The following is a 15,809-nucleotide window of genomic DNA, read 5'->3' as shown; positions in this document are numbered from 1 at the left end:
CTAAAAACTATCAGTCATCAAAAACAAGAAAATTCTAAAAAAATATCACAGTCTAGAGGAGCCTAAGGAGACATGACAAGTAAACGTGCATTGGACTGGATCCTGGAACAGAGAAAGACATTAGTTAACAACTAAAGAAATCTCAATAAACAGTGGAATTTAGTTAATAATAATTTATCAATATTGGCTCGTTAATTGTAATGTACCACACTAATGTAAGATGTTATTAATAAGGGAAACTGGGAGAGTAGACTATGGGACTCTCTGTATTTATCATCTCAATTTTTTTGTAAATCTAGAGTTCTAAAAAATAAAGTATACTTAAAAATATTTTTAAATGCTAAATTAATTATAAACAATCCCTTAAATAATTAAGTCAGGGCACCTGGATGACTTTTGGCTCAGGTCATGTGATCTCACAGTTTGTGGGATTCAGCCCTGTGTCAGGCTTCACTTTAACAACATGGAGCCTGCTTGGGATTCTCTCTCTCTCCCTCTCTCTCTGCCCCTCCTCCCTGCTCATGCAAGTGCATGTGCCCTCCCTCTCTCTCTCTAAAATAAATAAATAAATAAATAAATAAATAAATAAATAAAACAATTAACAATAATAAGAGAATATTGTGAGCAATTATACACCAATTAAATGGGCAATCTGGAAGAAAGGAAAAGATTCCTAGTAACATATACACCTCCAAAACTGAAACAGGAATAAATAGAAAATTTGAACAGATCCATAACCAGTAAGGAATCGAATTAATTATCAAAAATCCCCCAAAAAACAAGAGCCCAGGGCCAGATGGCTTTCCAGGGGAATTCTACCAAACATTTAAGGAAGCATTAACACCTACTCCTGAAGCTGGTCCAAAAAACAGAAATAGAAGGAAAACTTCTGTTACCCTATGTCTTTTTGATTGGAGCATTTACTCCCTTGATGTTTAGAATGAGTACTGAAAGATATCAATTTATTGCCATTATGTTGCTTGTAGAATTGGAGTTTCTGGTAATGTTCTCTGGTCCTTTCTAGTCTTTCTTGCTTTTGGTCTTTTTTTTTTAATGTATGTATGTATGTATGTATGTATGTATGTATGTATGTATTTGTCTTTTCTCCCCTCAGACAGCCCCCTTAACATTTCTTGCAGGACTGGTTTAGTGGTCACGAACTCCTTTATTTTTTGTCTGGTAAACTTTTAATCTCTCCTTCTGTTTTGAATGATAAAGGATAAAGAATTCTTGGCTGCATATTTTTCCAATTCAGCACATTGAAAAGATCCTGCCACTCCTTTCTGGCCTGCCAAGCTTCTGTGGATAGGTCTGCTGCAAACCTGATCTGTCTTCCCTTGTAGGTTAAGGACTTTTTTCCCTTGCTGCTTTCATGATTCTCTCCTTGCCTGAGTATTTTGGGAATTTGACTATGATATGCCTTATTGATGGTCGGTTTCTGTTGAATCTAATGGGAGTCCTCTGAGCTTCCTGGGTTTTGATGTCTGTGTCTTTACCCAGGTTAGAAAAGTTTTCTGCTATGATTTGCTCACATAATCCTTCTACCGCTTTCTCTCTCTTCATTTTCTGGGACCCCTATGATTCTGGTGTTGTTCCTTTTTTTTTTTTCAACATTTATTTATTTTGGGGACAGAGAGAGACAGAGCATGAACGGGGGGGGGCAGAGAGAGAGGGAGACACAGAATCGGAAACAGGCTCCAGGCTCTGAGCCATCAGCCCAGAGCCCGACGCGGGGCTCGAACTCACGGACCGCGAGATCGTGACCTGGCTGAAGTCAGACGCTTAACCGACTGCACCACCCAGGTGCCCCCGGTGTTGTTCCTTTTTAATGAGTCACTGATTTCTCTAATTCTTAAATCATGCTCTTTTGCCTTAGTCTCCCTTTTTTTTCTGCTTCATTATTCTCCATAAGTTTGTCCTGTATATTGCTGATTTGCTGCTCTGCCTCATCCATTCTTGCCGCGATGGCAACCATTCGAGATTGCAATTTAGTTTATAACATTTTTTTATTTCATCCTGACTAGCTTTTACTTCTTTTACGTCCACAGAAAGGGATTCTAATCTATTTTCTATTCCAGCTACTATTCTTATTATCATGATTCTAAATTCTGGTTCAGACATCTTGCTTGTGTCTGTGTTGGTTAAGTCCCTGGCTGTCGTTTCTTCCTGCTCTTTCTTTTGGGGTGAATTCCTTCATTTCATCATTTTGAAGGAAGAAAAGGAATTAATGAGGTAAAAAAAATTAAAATTAAAAAAATTAAAATTAAAAAATTAAAAACAACACATATGCACAAAAAAATCAAATGATGCTATATCCTAGGTGTATTTTGGTCTGGATGTTGAAAGGGGCTTGATAGATTAGAGAAAAAAAGGAAAAAGAAAAGGAAATTATTTGAAATTTTGAATAAATGACTATATTGAAATAGAAGAAAATGAAATGATGGAAGTAAAATAGAATTTGAAAAATTTACAAAAAAGTAAAAAATATATAGAAAAAATTAGAGAAATATGTTTTTAATGAAAATTGAAAATAAACATAATTTTGTTCTCTTTCTGTATTCAAGAAAAAGAAACGAAAAAGAGAGGGAAAAAAAGAAAGAAAATTGAATAGATTGATCAGCAAATGGACTGATATACAATTGGAATTGCTTCATCTTCCTCTAGAAGTCAAACTATGAAGCACTTTATAGTCCATAAACTAAGAATGCAGAGAGACTTGTGTTCCTCTAGAGTGAGGTTGGCCCAGTTGGGCGGGGCTTACTGTAACGGCTCCATTCTCCACCAGATGGTGCTGCTTAGCTTACTGGGGTGGATTGTTGTGGAGCTTGTAGCATGCGCGGGAGCAGTGAAAATGGTGTCACCCATCTACCCGGTCTCTAGTATCAGAACTCTGTTCTCCCCAATCAGCAATCACGCACCCATCCTTTGTCTCTGGCTTCCATTCACTCCCTGCTTTTACACTGTCCATGACCAGGCCCAGGCAGCACCTCTCTCCTGAGTTTATCTCAGATGCGGTTGTTTTTCCCAACCCCTTACTTCTGAGGGACTGCATCTTTGACCCGTTCTGCCTCTCTGCAGGAGGGTCTCACAGAGCAATGGCCAGGCACCAGCAGCACCCAGGAATGTTTGTGGGACCCTGCTGCTGCCAATGCCCAGAGACTGCAGCTGGGTGCCAGCCCGCCCCAGAAAAACTTCACTCTATCGTGTAACAGCAGTGTTTCAGGGTTTATGGAAAATCACAGCACACATCTGGCACGAGGCTTCACCCTTAACAACTTTGTTCCAGCACCAGCGAATGTGGTTGTTCTCCAGGGTCCACTGGGGCCTTTGCCTGTGGGGGGGCCACACAGCCTCTACCAGACATCCTCCCAGCAGGGGAACTGCCTCTCCCCATGTAGCCCGAAGACCCCCAGACTTCACTCTGCTCCTGGGGATTCACCATTCCCACCAGAACACCACCAGGTATCATGCTGTGGAGTTTCATACTCTGCACTCTCTGTTTATAGACTCTTAATGGAATTAAACCCTCTCCTTTCTCCTTTCTCCCTTTTTGGTTCAGTCCCTGAGGCTTTTTCCACTTTTCCACTTTCTCTCCAGCTGCTTTTGGGATGGGATGTTTTTTTCCCATATTCTCCACCCCCCTCATCTCTGTCTTCTCCACAAGCAAAAACAGCTCCCTGCCCTCTGTGGCTTCTCTCTCCCCCAGTTCACCTCTCCATGCCATGTACCTGTTGAGTTCTCTAGTTCAGGCTGTGCATATTGTTGTGTTAATCCTAAAATCAGTTTCCTAGGTGTGTACGATGGTTTAGTGTTGATCTGGCTGTATTTCATTGGATATGAGATGCAAAAAAACTTCCATGCTATTCTAACTTTATTTTTATTTTTAAAAACTTGTTATATATTTAGTTTATTTTTTAACTTCAGCTTTATTGAAGTATAACTGACATATAAAATTGTAAGGTATAAAAAGTGTACATTATGCTGATTTAATGTACATATACATTGTGAAAGTTTCTCCAATGCCTAGTTAATTAATTTGTCCATCACCTCACTTTTTATGTATTTCCTATCTATCTATCTATCTATCTATCTATTCACTTACTTCAATGAAAACATTTAAGTTCCACTCTCAGAAAATTTCAATTATACAGTACAGTGTTATCACCTTGTAGTCACCTTGTCTATATTAGATCCTCAAACCTTATTCTTAGAGCTTAAAAATGTATACCTTTCTACCAACCTCTCCCTGTTTTCCCCACTTCCCAATCCCTGGCCACCAAGTTTTTACTACTTATATGTGTTTGATAACTTGTTTGTTTTTTTTTTTTTTAAGATTTCACATGTAAGTGACACCATACAATATTTTTCTTTCTATGTCTGGCTTATTTCACTTAGCATAATGCCCTCAAGTTCCATTTTCATTCATTCATCCATTGACTGGCACTGAGATTGTTTCCATATCTTGGCTGTAGTGGATAATGCCATAATAAACATGGGAATACAGATATTTCTATTGTGTTTTTATTTCCTTTGGATGTATGTGCCAAAGGGGAATTTCTGGATCATATGGTAGTTCTATTTAAAAAAAAATTTTTAATGTTTATTTATTTTTCAGAGAGAGTGAGAGTGCACAAGCAGGGGAGGGGCAAAGAGAGAGGGAAACACAGCATCTGAAGCAGGCTCCAGGATCTGAACTGTCAGCACAGAGCTCGACACAGGGCCTGAACCCATGAACTGTGACATCATGACCTGAACCAAAGTCAGACATTTAACCAACTGAACCACCCAGGCGTCCCTATAGTTCTATTTTTAATTAGTTGAAGAAATTCCATCCTGTTTTTCATAGTGGCTGCACCAATTTACATTTCCACCAACACTGTGAGGGGACTCCTGTCTTCTCCACATCTTTACCAATACTTGTTATTTCTTGTCTTTTTGATGATAGCCATTCTAACAGGAAAAGGGATATCTCATTGTGGTTTGGATTTGAATTTCAATGATGACCAGTGATAGTAAGCATATTTTCATGTACCCGTTAGCCATTTGCATGTCTTCTTTGGGAAAATGTCTATTCAGATCCTCTGCCAATTTTTTAATAGTTTTTGTTTTATTTTTTTTTTTGTTTGTTTTGTTTTGCTATTGAGTTGCATGAGTTTTAAATATATTTTGGATAATAGCCCCTTATCAGATAACATGGTTTGCAAATATTGCCTCCCATTCAGTAGGTTGTCTTTTCATTTCTTGGTGGTTTCCTAGCTGTGCAGAGCATTTTAGTTTGATGCAGTTTCACATGATAACTGTCCTCTTACTCCTGGAGCATAATGACAATTGTAGATAATAACATTAATTCTACCCACAACACTCCTCAATTAAGACCTCCAGTTTTTGTGTTCTTTTTCTCCCTTTTGTGTGTTTTTCTTTTTTATTTGTTTATTTGTGTTACAGACTGCTAAACTAAAAAAGTGTGTGGTGTAAGTTATAAGCTTTGTGCAATAATGCGTGAAATCTGGGACACCTTCCAGTATTTCTTTCCTGGATCAGTGTTAGTCTCCTATGGTAGTTTCAGTAACTTCGTGGCACTCTGTAGCAATTGTGGCAGCTGCTTCTCCTTTGCCTTTCTATGTAAAGATAATGACTTCATAGGAATTTAATGCATTGTGAAAATTTCTGATGAAGAAACTGATATGTATTTCTACAGTAGTTTATCAAAATACATATTATGCTAATATGCAACAGGTCAATTTGATTCTTTTTTTAAAATTTTTTTTGATGTTTATTTTTGAGACAGAGAGACACAGAGCATGAACGGGGGAGGGGCAGAGAGAGAGGGAGTCACAGAATCAGAAGCAGGCTCCAGGCTCTGAGCCATCAGCCCAGAGCCCGACGCGGGGCTCGAACTCTCGGACCGCGAGATCATGACCTGAGCTGAAATCGGACGCCCAACCGACTGAGCCACCCAGGCGCCCCCAGGTCAATTTGATTCTTATGTAACCGTGCCTCTGTAATGATATGTGGAAAACCTTTATAGTATCCACTAGAATGGGAAACTTTTCTGTTACCCGACAATATATAAGAAGCCTTTTTGTTACCCATTAGCTAAAGGAAAACATGAACTTCTGGAAGGTATTTTTTTGTAAGGCTATTGTAGAATTCTGTGGAAACAAGGAATAAAAATCATCCAGACCTAAGGAATCAGTATTATACAAGATGAAACCTCACTAAATTTTACCACTGAGAGAAAGAAATTTAAAACACTTGGGAAAATTTTGCATGAATTTTTTTAATGTTAGTTTTCAGCATTAATAGGTATCACTTTCAAATTTTTTTAATGTTTATTTATTTTTGAGAGAGACAGAGACAGAATGTGAGTGGGTTAGGGGCAGAGAAAGAGGGAGACACAGAATCTGAAGCAGGCTCCAGGCTCCGAGCTGTCAGCACAGAGCCTGACGTGGGGCTCACACTCAAGAGCTAATAGGTATCACTTTTTTTTAAATTGAAGATTGCCTAAAGCAAAATCAAAGTGCATATGCTCAGAAAAAGAGAAATAAAGCTGTTCTCAGGCATAATTTCAAACATCAAAATATGTTAAAAACAAAAATGATTCAAATTAATAAATACAAACTTTCAGAAAGTAGGTGTATAATAAAATAAAATAAACTAGGAAGAAAGAATTGGGAAAGATATAATTGCAATTATATGAAGTAGGAAAAAAAGCACAATGAAGAGTTTTGGGGAAGAAAATCATTATACAAATCACTATCAAACACAAGCAGGAGTAAATATATGTCTTAATAAGAAAAAATGATAATTAGAAAAACAATGTACTAAGATAATATAGCAAAATAGTCTTGAAAAGAAGACAGAAATTTTGAAGAAGTGTACATTAGAATATGTTGCAAAGGATGTCCAAGAATAATTGTCACAAAAGAATGAAACCAATATAGTTTTCATTCTTTCCTTTTTCTTTTTTTTTCTTAACATTTTCTATCATGCAATCACATAAAAAGAAATTTTTAAACTATCTCAAAAATGTACAGAGAAGGAAATTCTGGAAAACTTGGCAGGTCATTTTATGAGGTTATCAACATCTTAACTCTGAAGCTTAATGAAATAAATAGTTCAGAGTACAGAACAATATTATTTAAGGTCCAAATGGAGAAATATTATGTAATATCTAAGAAAACTTTCATGTTAAGTGTAGCAGATAATGTTATCCTTAACAAAGATGATTTATTCCAGAAACAAAAATATGGTTCAGTATTTGAAAACCATCTTTATAGTATATTATACCAATACATTAAAGAAAAAAGTCAAATATATAAAACACCTCAAAAAGAAAAAAATAAGGCATTTAAAATAATTTAACAACAATTTCTTATATGATAATTATTAGGTGAGAAAAATATATTTTCTTGAAAAGATATTGAGTAAGGATCATTATTAATCAAAAATACTAAAATATCCATAAAATATGAACTATACAGACATTTATTTAAGAATAGATATGCACAGTACAAGGAACTAAAATAAAGGAAAAAAAATAAATTTTAAATAAACAAAGGGAGGCACCAAGTTAGATGAATGATGTCAATAGTACTAAATTCATCTGTAAGTTCATCTTTATCTTGCACCAAAATAAGTTCTACTTATTTGCTGCACCCAACAAATTCTAAATGAATGAAAATGTCATTATGGGTTTTCACTCATGGCTATGATGGAGTAATGAGGATTGGACATAACTTCTCATCATAAATGAGAAAACTGCTAATAATATAAACCAATTGGTCTCTGATATTGTGTACTAGCAGCATGGGAGAGGGATTCCTGGGAGAAGGGAAATCAGTGAGGAGACCTCGGCATTACTCCAGCATTCTGTCTGTAGGTAATTATTGGTCTGCAGATGCAGGGAAAGTCCACAAAGCTGGGGAGATAACCAAAATCATAAACCTAACAATTCCCAGAGCTTGCATAGAATGGGAGACATTTGAGCTGAGAACAGAGTGGAGAGTGATCATATTTAATGATTTCTCCGGAACAAAGGATTCTCTATTTTCATGTTTCTCTCTTTTTTTAATGTCTTCTCATTTATTTATTTTGACTCAGTTCACGCATTTTGGATTTGCCTCCATGGCGTAGAGACTCAGATAATTTATCTTGTTGGCATTGCCTGATCACAAACTGACTGAAAAGAAAAATAAATGGCAAACTCTTTCCATGGGAGCATTTTGTCTTTGTTAAATAAAACATCTCCTCTCTCTTATGATGGCCATTCAGATAGTTCCTTTGTTATAGAATCCCATATATCAAGGCAAAGGCTTAGGTTTATATTCATATAATGAGGATAAAGAACAAAAGCCAGCTTTGTGTATGCAAGGGCATCTTTCTGTTAGTGTAAGTGCTGAAACTAGACACCCTGACTACTGTATTCTTGAAGAGGAGATTGTTTGTTTTTTTTAAAGCACTATGTATTCATCAAAGAGCTTCAATAAAGATAAACAGGCTCTATGAATATTGACTTTCAAAAGTGCTTAAGATTTAAAGTGAAAACATGGAGTTTAAAAATAGCGTGTTTAACATGAAACAAAAGGTAAGGGATATTTTATTTATATCCCCAAAATATTAACTGATGTAAGATTTTATGTGATGATCATTTCTCCCTCTTGCATCCCTGTATTCTTTTAGCTCTTTATATTATGAGTTTAATCATTTTTATATCAACATTTCATAGTGGTATAGTACCATGATTGGTTCTTGGTACAACCAAGTGAACTGCATACCTATATCCAACATTCTCTCTCCTTCTTCTCCAATGTACTTTATATAGGTCCCTAATTACATATGCATAACTTTTATTGTTTCTAGACATATGGAGTAACTCAATGCATATCAACATTGTTACAAAAAAAAGTAGGAAAACAATATTTTGTATATTAGGGATGGAAGGGGTGCATGCAATGAGTGCACCTTGGGGAAATAATGAGCCAAACAGCATTTGAAGGGTCAAGATCCTATTGAAAAAAGAAAGAAAAAAAGAAAGAAAGAAAGGGAAAGAAAGAAAAAAAAACTCTGGTAAAATAAGCGTATCTTCTGCACATACTTTTTTTTTTCATAAGATTACTCATTCTCTCCAGAGACAGGGTAGAAACTGAAAATCCAAGCAGAGAGCCTGAACACAGAGATGCTGCTCAGTGACACAGAATCCATCAGAAAATTAGCACTTTGATGAGACTTTGGAAAAGAAAAATTAGAATTCAGAGTTGTGGAGGCAGTCAGGAGTTAGAGGGAGAGGGTTAAGACTCTCATGGGCTGAAGTGTGCCCCCCACTCCAAATTAAGGTATTGAACTCCTAAACTTCAGTTAGGAGATAGAACACTTAAAGAGGTTTTTAAGGTAAAATAAAGTTTATGGGTGGGCCCTAAGTTAATATGACTGGTGTCCTTAAAAGAAGAGGAAATTAGGCCACAGACACTGGGAAGACCATGTGAAGACACCGGAAGAAGACAGCCACCTACAGGACACGAAAAGAAGCTCCAGAAGAAACCAATTCTTTGGACACCTCAACCTAGCCTCCAGAACTCTGAGGGAATACATTTCTGTTGTTTAAACCATCCAGTCTGTGGTATTTTGTTATGGAAGTTCTAGAAATTAATACAAAGTCCAGTGAAAAGCAACACATGTACATTTGAGCCCAACTCTGTGCTGGCCTTTCCTTCAATGCATCAGCCAAATTTTTGAACTGCAAAGGAAAACAAAACAGGAATCTGATGAAGAGGAAGGAATATACAAGGCTCCTGGTCCTGAGGAAGCAATATTTGAGTTCATATCTTCCAGGATCTTAGTTAGGAAACTTGGAAGACCATACCCTAAAATCTGGTACAAATTAGGCAGAAAGAGCACTACCAAAACAATAATCTAGGCTTGAATCAGCTCTTGCTTAGACCAGAACAAAGTGATATGCCACATTGTATCAGTCTACTCAGAGTAAGATAAACCTTCTCTTGCAGGAGATGACACTATCCATGTCTTCCATAATTTGCCATGCATAATGTTAACCATTAAATGGTTATTTCCAGGCACAATGGGAAAAAAGACAAAGAGACAAACTGTGCCCTAGAAACAGACCCACAGATGATTTACATGCAAGAGCTATCAAAGAAGATAAATTTAAAATTATGGTTAATACATTGAAGAAAATAGAGAGCAAGAAGTATAGAAGTTATTAGATTTGAGATAATGTTTAAGTGTGGAGGCCAAAGAATTTCCTGTCAAACTGGATATAGATTTTGAGAGAAGCATAGGTTTTGTAGGTAGAATGTTTGTATCCCCTAAAATTCACATCCTAACCCTCAATGTAATGGTATTAGAAGATAGGCTTCTGAGAGGCAATTAGGTCATGAGAGTGAAGTCCCTTTATTAATGCCCTTATAGAAGAGTTTCTGGAAAGCTCCCTTACCCTGTCTCCCATTAGAGGACATAGTGAGAAAAGGGCCATCTATGAACCATGAAGTGGGTTCTCACCAAAAGCCAAATTGCAGGCACCTTGCTCTTAGAGTTCCCAGCTTCCAAAACTGTGATAAGTAAATGTTTATTGTTTGAAAAACCCAGTATATGGTATTTTTGTTACAGTAGCCAAAACACACTAAGTCAATAGGACTTGAGGATGATACCAAGATCTAGCTATATATCCAGCAATTTAATTAAATTCTAATCAGAATTAGTGCAAACCCCACAAGTTAAGGGCTTGGTTCCACAAGACTGACCTCACTACAGATGCCAGTCACAAGATGCCAGAACTAGTCTTTGCATCTGACCAACTGACTATAAATCAGGAGTTCCCACAACCCCCTTGCCAGGTTTGACAATTTAGCCGAGTGTTCACAAAACCCAGGAAAACACTTTACTAATGATTATCAATTTATTACAAAGGACACAACTCAGAAATAACCAAATAAAAGAGATGATAAGACAAGGTATAGGAGAAGGTTGTGTTCATCTTCCCTGTGGCCTTCCCAGAACTTTATTGTATTAGCCAACCTAGAAGCTCTCAAAGTTTATGTTTTCTATGCAGATTTAATTAAGTAGGTGTGCTTGATTAAATTATTGGCCTTGGTGATTGAATTCAATCTTTAGCCCCTTTCTCTTCCTGAGAGATTGTGGATGGGACTAAAGTTCTAATTCTCTAATCACCTAATTGTTTTTATTGTTGACCAGCCCTGTCCTAAAGCTATCTAGAGTCAACTACTAGCCACTAGCCAAGAGTCAACTTATTAGCATAAACTCAGTTATGATTGAAAGGTATTTCTTATAAATAACAAAAGGCATTCCTTTAATTCAGGAAAACTTAAGGGTTTTAGGAGTTCTGTGCCACAATTTTTTGTTCTACCACACAAGGTTTGTGACCTAAACACATGACAGGATAAAATTTCTACTAATTAAAAATAGGAAAACTTCAGATAATTTAGTTTTGAAAGGAAACAATAGTTTATCTTTGAACATGTTAAATTTGGAAAGTTAAATAGTTTCCCAAGAGGAGATGTTGAATGGCTGTATCAAGAGCTATAAACTAAATTAAAATTTGATAAAATATTGCCACAAACATTAACATATTTTAAATGTGCTCATACTAATAAATAAAAAAACACCAAAATTACAGTAGAAATAATAAAAATAGGCCATGCCACTAAATATAGAAGAAATACAAAAGCCTAATTAGCCTGCTAAATAACTCAATAAGTACTGAATAAGCCGAATTAAATGAAATGATATTTTTTCTAAACAGATGGAATTAATCTTGATATTGGCAAATATGAGAAAGTTACAATAGCATTGATGGGAAATGTGTAGTGTCATGGGTAGTATTAGTGTAAGTTTTCTGGAAAGGAACTCTGAGAGATTTGTATCTAAGACCTAAAATATATTTATTCTCTTCCATGCAGTAATTTATTTTATACTTTTAGCAATTTATTTCACACTTTTATTCTAAGAAAATAAGGCTGTTATAGGAACTACAGTTGGAGTACTAAGTATTTATTTATTTATTTATTTATTTATTTATTTATTCATTTGTTTTTCTAAATGGCTTATTAAGATTGCAAGAACCTATAATTATCTTGAGGACAGGAACCATGTCTCATTCCTTTTTACTTTGCATGGGGTTCATTAAATCTTGTCCAAATCAATTGGAATTTATTCAAATCCTATGCCCTAAGTATAGTGGCTGGAATAAATGCTTCCTGACTGTGCATAAACAATATGTGTTAGTTTCCTAAGGCCGTCATAACAAATTATCACAGTCTTGGTGGCCTAAAACCACAGAAATCTATTTTCTCACAGTTCAGGAATATAGAAGTCTGAAATCATGATATTGGTAAGGTTGGTTCCTTCTCAAGCCTCTAAGACAGAAATCGCCCCATGCCTCTGTTAAAGCCTAAGCTGAAGTGTATTAAGTTTTTAAGAGTTTATTTCAGCAAAAGTCAATGTGAATTGGGCAGGGTCAAAGTGGAAGTGGTTAGGAGCTCTCCTCCAATAGAAACTAAAAGCATGACTTTTTATAAAGAAGATACAGAAGCAAAGTAAGCAAATTCATTTATTGCCCATAGCTTAAGCGGTTGCCTTATTTGGGAAAGTATAGTTGGCTGTTTGTGACTGGTTGTCCTTAGGTTTTGATTTTTTAACCTTGAGGCATTTATAGACTTCAGTTTTGGTTTACTTACCTAGGCTACTAAGGTATAAGGGCTACCTCTAATGGCGTCCTTGTTTAATTAATTTAACATCTTTCACCCAGCTTTTGGTGGTTGTAGACAATCTTTGGCATGGCTTGGTGTGTAGGTACATCATTCCAATCTCTGTTTTGACCTTTGTATGTTGTTCTGTATGTGTGTGACATCACATGGCCATCTGGATTTAAGGCCCATTATAATCCAATATGACCTCATATTAACTAATTACATCTGCAAAGATCTTCTTTCCTAGGAGGGTCACATGCTGAGATTTCAGGAGGACATAAATTTGGGGGTACATTATTCAAACCACTACACAATATAAGCATACTTTTTCATATTTGAAAAAAATTTACATGGTTTATTGCACATGTAAAACATTATTGAAGTGACAGTGTTCTTCACTGTCCCTTTGTTTAATGTATGAAGTGACATTTTATAAGTCTAAGAAAATGTCTATTGTATATATTATAAAATCATTCAGTAGAAACGATTATGTGCCGTTTATTGTTGGGAGTATTTAATTATTCAAAATGCAGCAAATCTCTCAACCAACTTAGAATTTGCCTACTTGTTTATCATCTCACAAGTTACTATGTGATCTATATATTTGTTTGTGGTGAGCAGCTACTCTATTTTCTTTTGTAATCTAGATTTGAAGCTGAGAATTTACCAAGATGATAAAACATAGGTATAGATAAACATGATTGTTTGATTTTTTCCAAACATACTTATTGACTTTGAATGAGGTCCCATATTTAAGAAACAGTTTTAATTTTTTTTTATTTTATGTCTCATCTTGTTTATAACCGATATTTTTTTAAGAGTTTTATTCACAGAGAAATATAGTGTCATTTTTAAAAAACTTATTGAAACAAGATAAATCTAAAATGACTGCTAAGGAAAGTAGATTTGTTTGGGTTACTCTTCTATTGATTTTGGACACTCACAAATTAATGAAGCATTGCAGTAAATTGATTCAATTTTTTTTCTAATGTCTATAGCTATTTAACTATTTTATCACATTTTCCTCATCTATTATAATATATATATCCGATAGATATATATATACACATATATATATATATATGTATATATATATATATATATATATATATATATATATACACATACATCAGAGCTCTAACTCTAAAACTACAATCTTTTAGGAGTTTTAATAATTTAAAATAATTTCTGTTTTCAAATTGCTATTTATACAATAAATCTGAAAATCTCCTATTACATCATGTTACAGTATTCTAATTAAGTATTTCCACAGGGTTGATTATTACTTAAATTCTAGACCAATGTGAGTAGAAAATTAGCCTACTCATTTACCATTCTGAATGAAAGAGGAAATTATAATAACATTTCTAGTAGATTTAAGATAGAAGAACATTGATCAACTGGGCAAAGACTTTTTATGTTTAAATATAACATTTTAGTAGTTGTCATGCACAATTGTTTAGCTATTAGGGATGATAGCAACATTTGTTACTTAAGGTGGCCATATGTCCTTCTTTGCTTGGGTCAATGCTGATATATAACTGATATTATTAAGTAATCATTAATAATGTTCCCATCTTCAGTCTCAAAAATGTCCTGGTTTGGACAATAAATTATATGTCCACCTACTGATACTGTAAGATTTTCTTTACTTATACGTATGGAGATTTAAATATGTGCCAAGCGTTAACTCTTCACACTTGGAAAGATGAACCCATAATAAATTCTATTTACCAGCAAGAACTCTCCAGTATTGGTTCATGGTAAGCTACCTATTCATCCATTTCTATTCAGTAGCACATACCCAGATTACAGACAAGTTACCTGAGTAAAACTGAAGGGAGATGCCTTTTCTCTAACTAAGATTTGAATCCAATTCAATAGCCATGTTCAACTCTTTTAATTGTTTTTATAAGAACAATTGTCTATTGATAACTTGAACAAGAAAGTGAGATTATAAGTTACTTGTGTTTTTAAAATGTTCCTTCTAAATACATGTAAAATCCATGCATTACTGCCACCAGTCTGAACCACCATAATTTCCTCTGGACTACAGGAAATATTATTAATGTGTGGATATGCATCATGGGTGTCCTCAAACTTGTCCTTTCTGAAATCTAATGATGTTGTACTCTTCCAACCCTGCATTCTACTCACATAATATACTCTAGGCCATTACTCTTCAAGATGGCCAACTGATTCTTAGTACAGTTTCCAATCCTGCATCATTTTATGTTTATCAACTGTCTGAATTCATGTACCACACATTCCTAATGCAATTGACTATGCCTATCTGTGTGCACGCCAACCTTCCACCCTGCTTGCCAATCCTTGAGATGTCATTCTGTCTTCCACCTTTCTCTTTGTATATGCATTTCTCTTTACCTAAACACACATTTTCCCAACACCTACTTTATCACCTCCAAACTATTGTTTATGTAATTCTTTCTATCCAGATTTAGTTCAATTTCTAAGAGGAGATCTTCCTGACCAGATCAGTGAAGACAATATTAGATGGTCCTGAAGACTCATTTATCTCTCTCTTTTTGGTAATTTTGCCAACAGCTGGCTCAGTTGGTCTAAAGTGTCTATAAGGAGAAAACAAGGCCTGTCTGATATTAATGTACCTTGCATCAAGGATGTGGCTTAGTATCAAAAACCTATTGTTGAAATGCAGATATTGGTCCTTGGGATCCTATTTCTTGGCTTAGTGATCTTCTGATCTGAGTCTTGTGTCCTGGGCTATCCTAAGTAACAATGTTGTGGGGATGAGATTTGTTCTCATACTTCGAGTGTTCGCAATTGTGCACCCAGGGTAGTTTCTCTCTACTAAAGCCTCAACCAGAATGTATAGAACATTTATGCTTGGTCTAGTCAATGGAATAATGAAAGTACAGAGGACTACATGCAACATACTACTTCTCTGCTTAAAAATTTTCCCTAATATATCCAGGTTGTATCTGCAACTTGTGGTGCCAGAATTATATGTCCATGACCTCATATACAATAATCAGCTCCATCTATTTTGTATCTTATGGCACTCCTCTTTATATCACTTAGTGTAATCTCAATTGTTACACATTG

This window comes from Prionailurus viverrinus, chromosome C2, assembly GCF_022837055.1.
Source record: "Prionailurus viverrinus isolate Anna chromosome C2, UM_Priviv_1.0, whole genome shotgun sequence".
In the NCBI taxonomy this organism is placed as follows: Eukaryota; Metazoa; Chordata; class Mammalia; order Carnivora; family Felidae; genus Prionailurus; species Prionailurus viverrinus.
Note: the sequence above shows the minus strand (reverse complement) of the source record.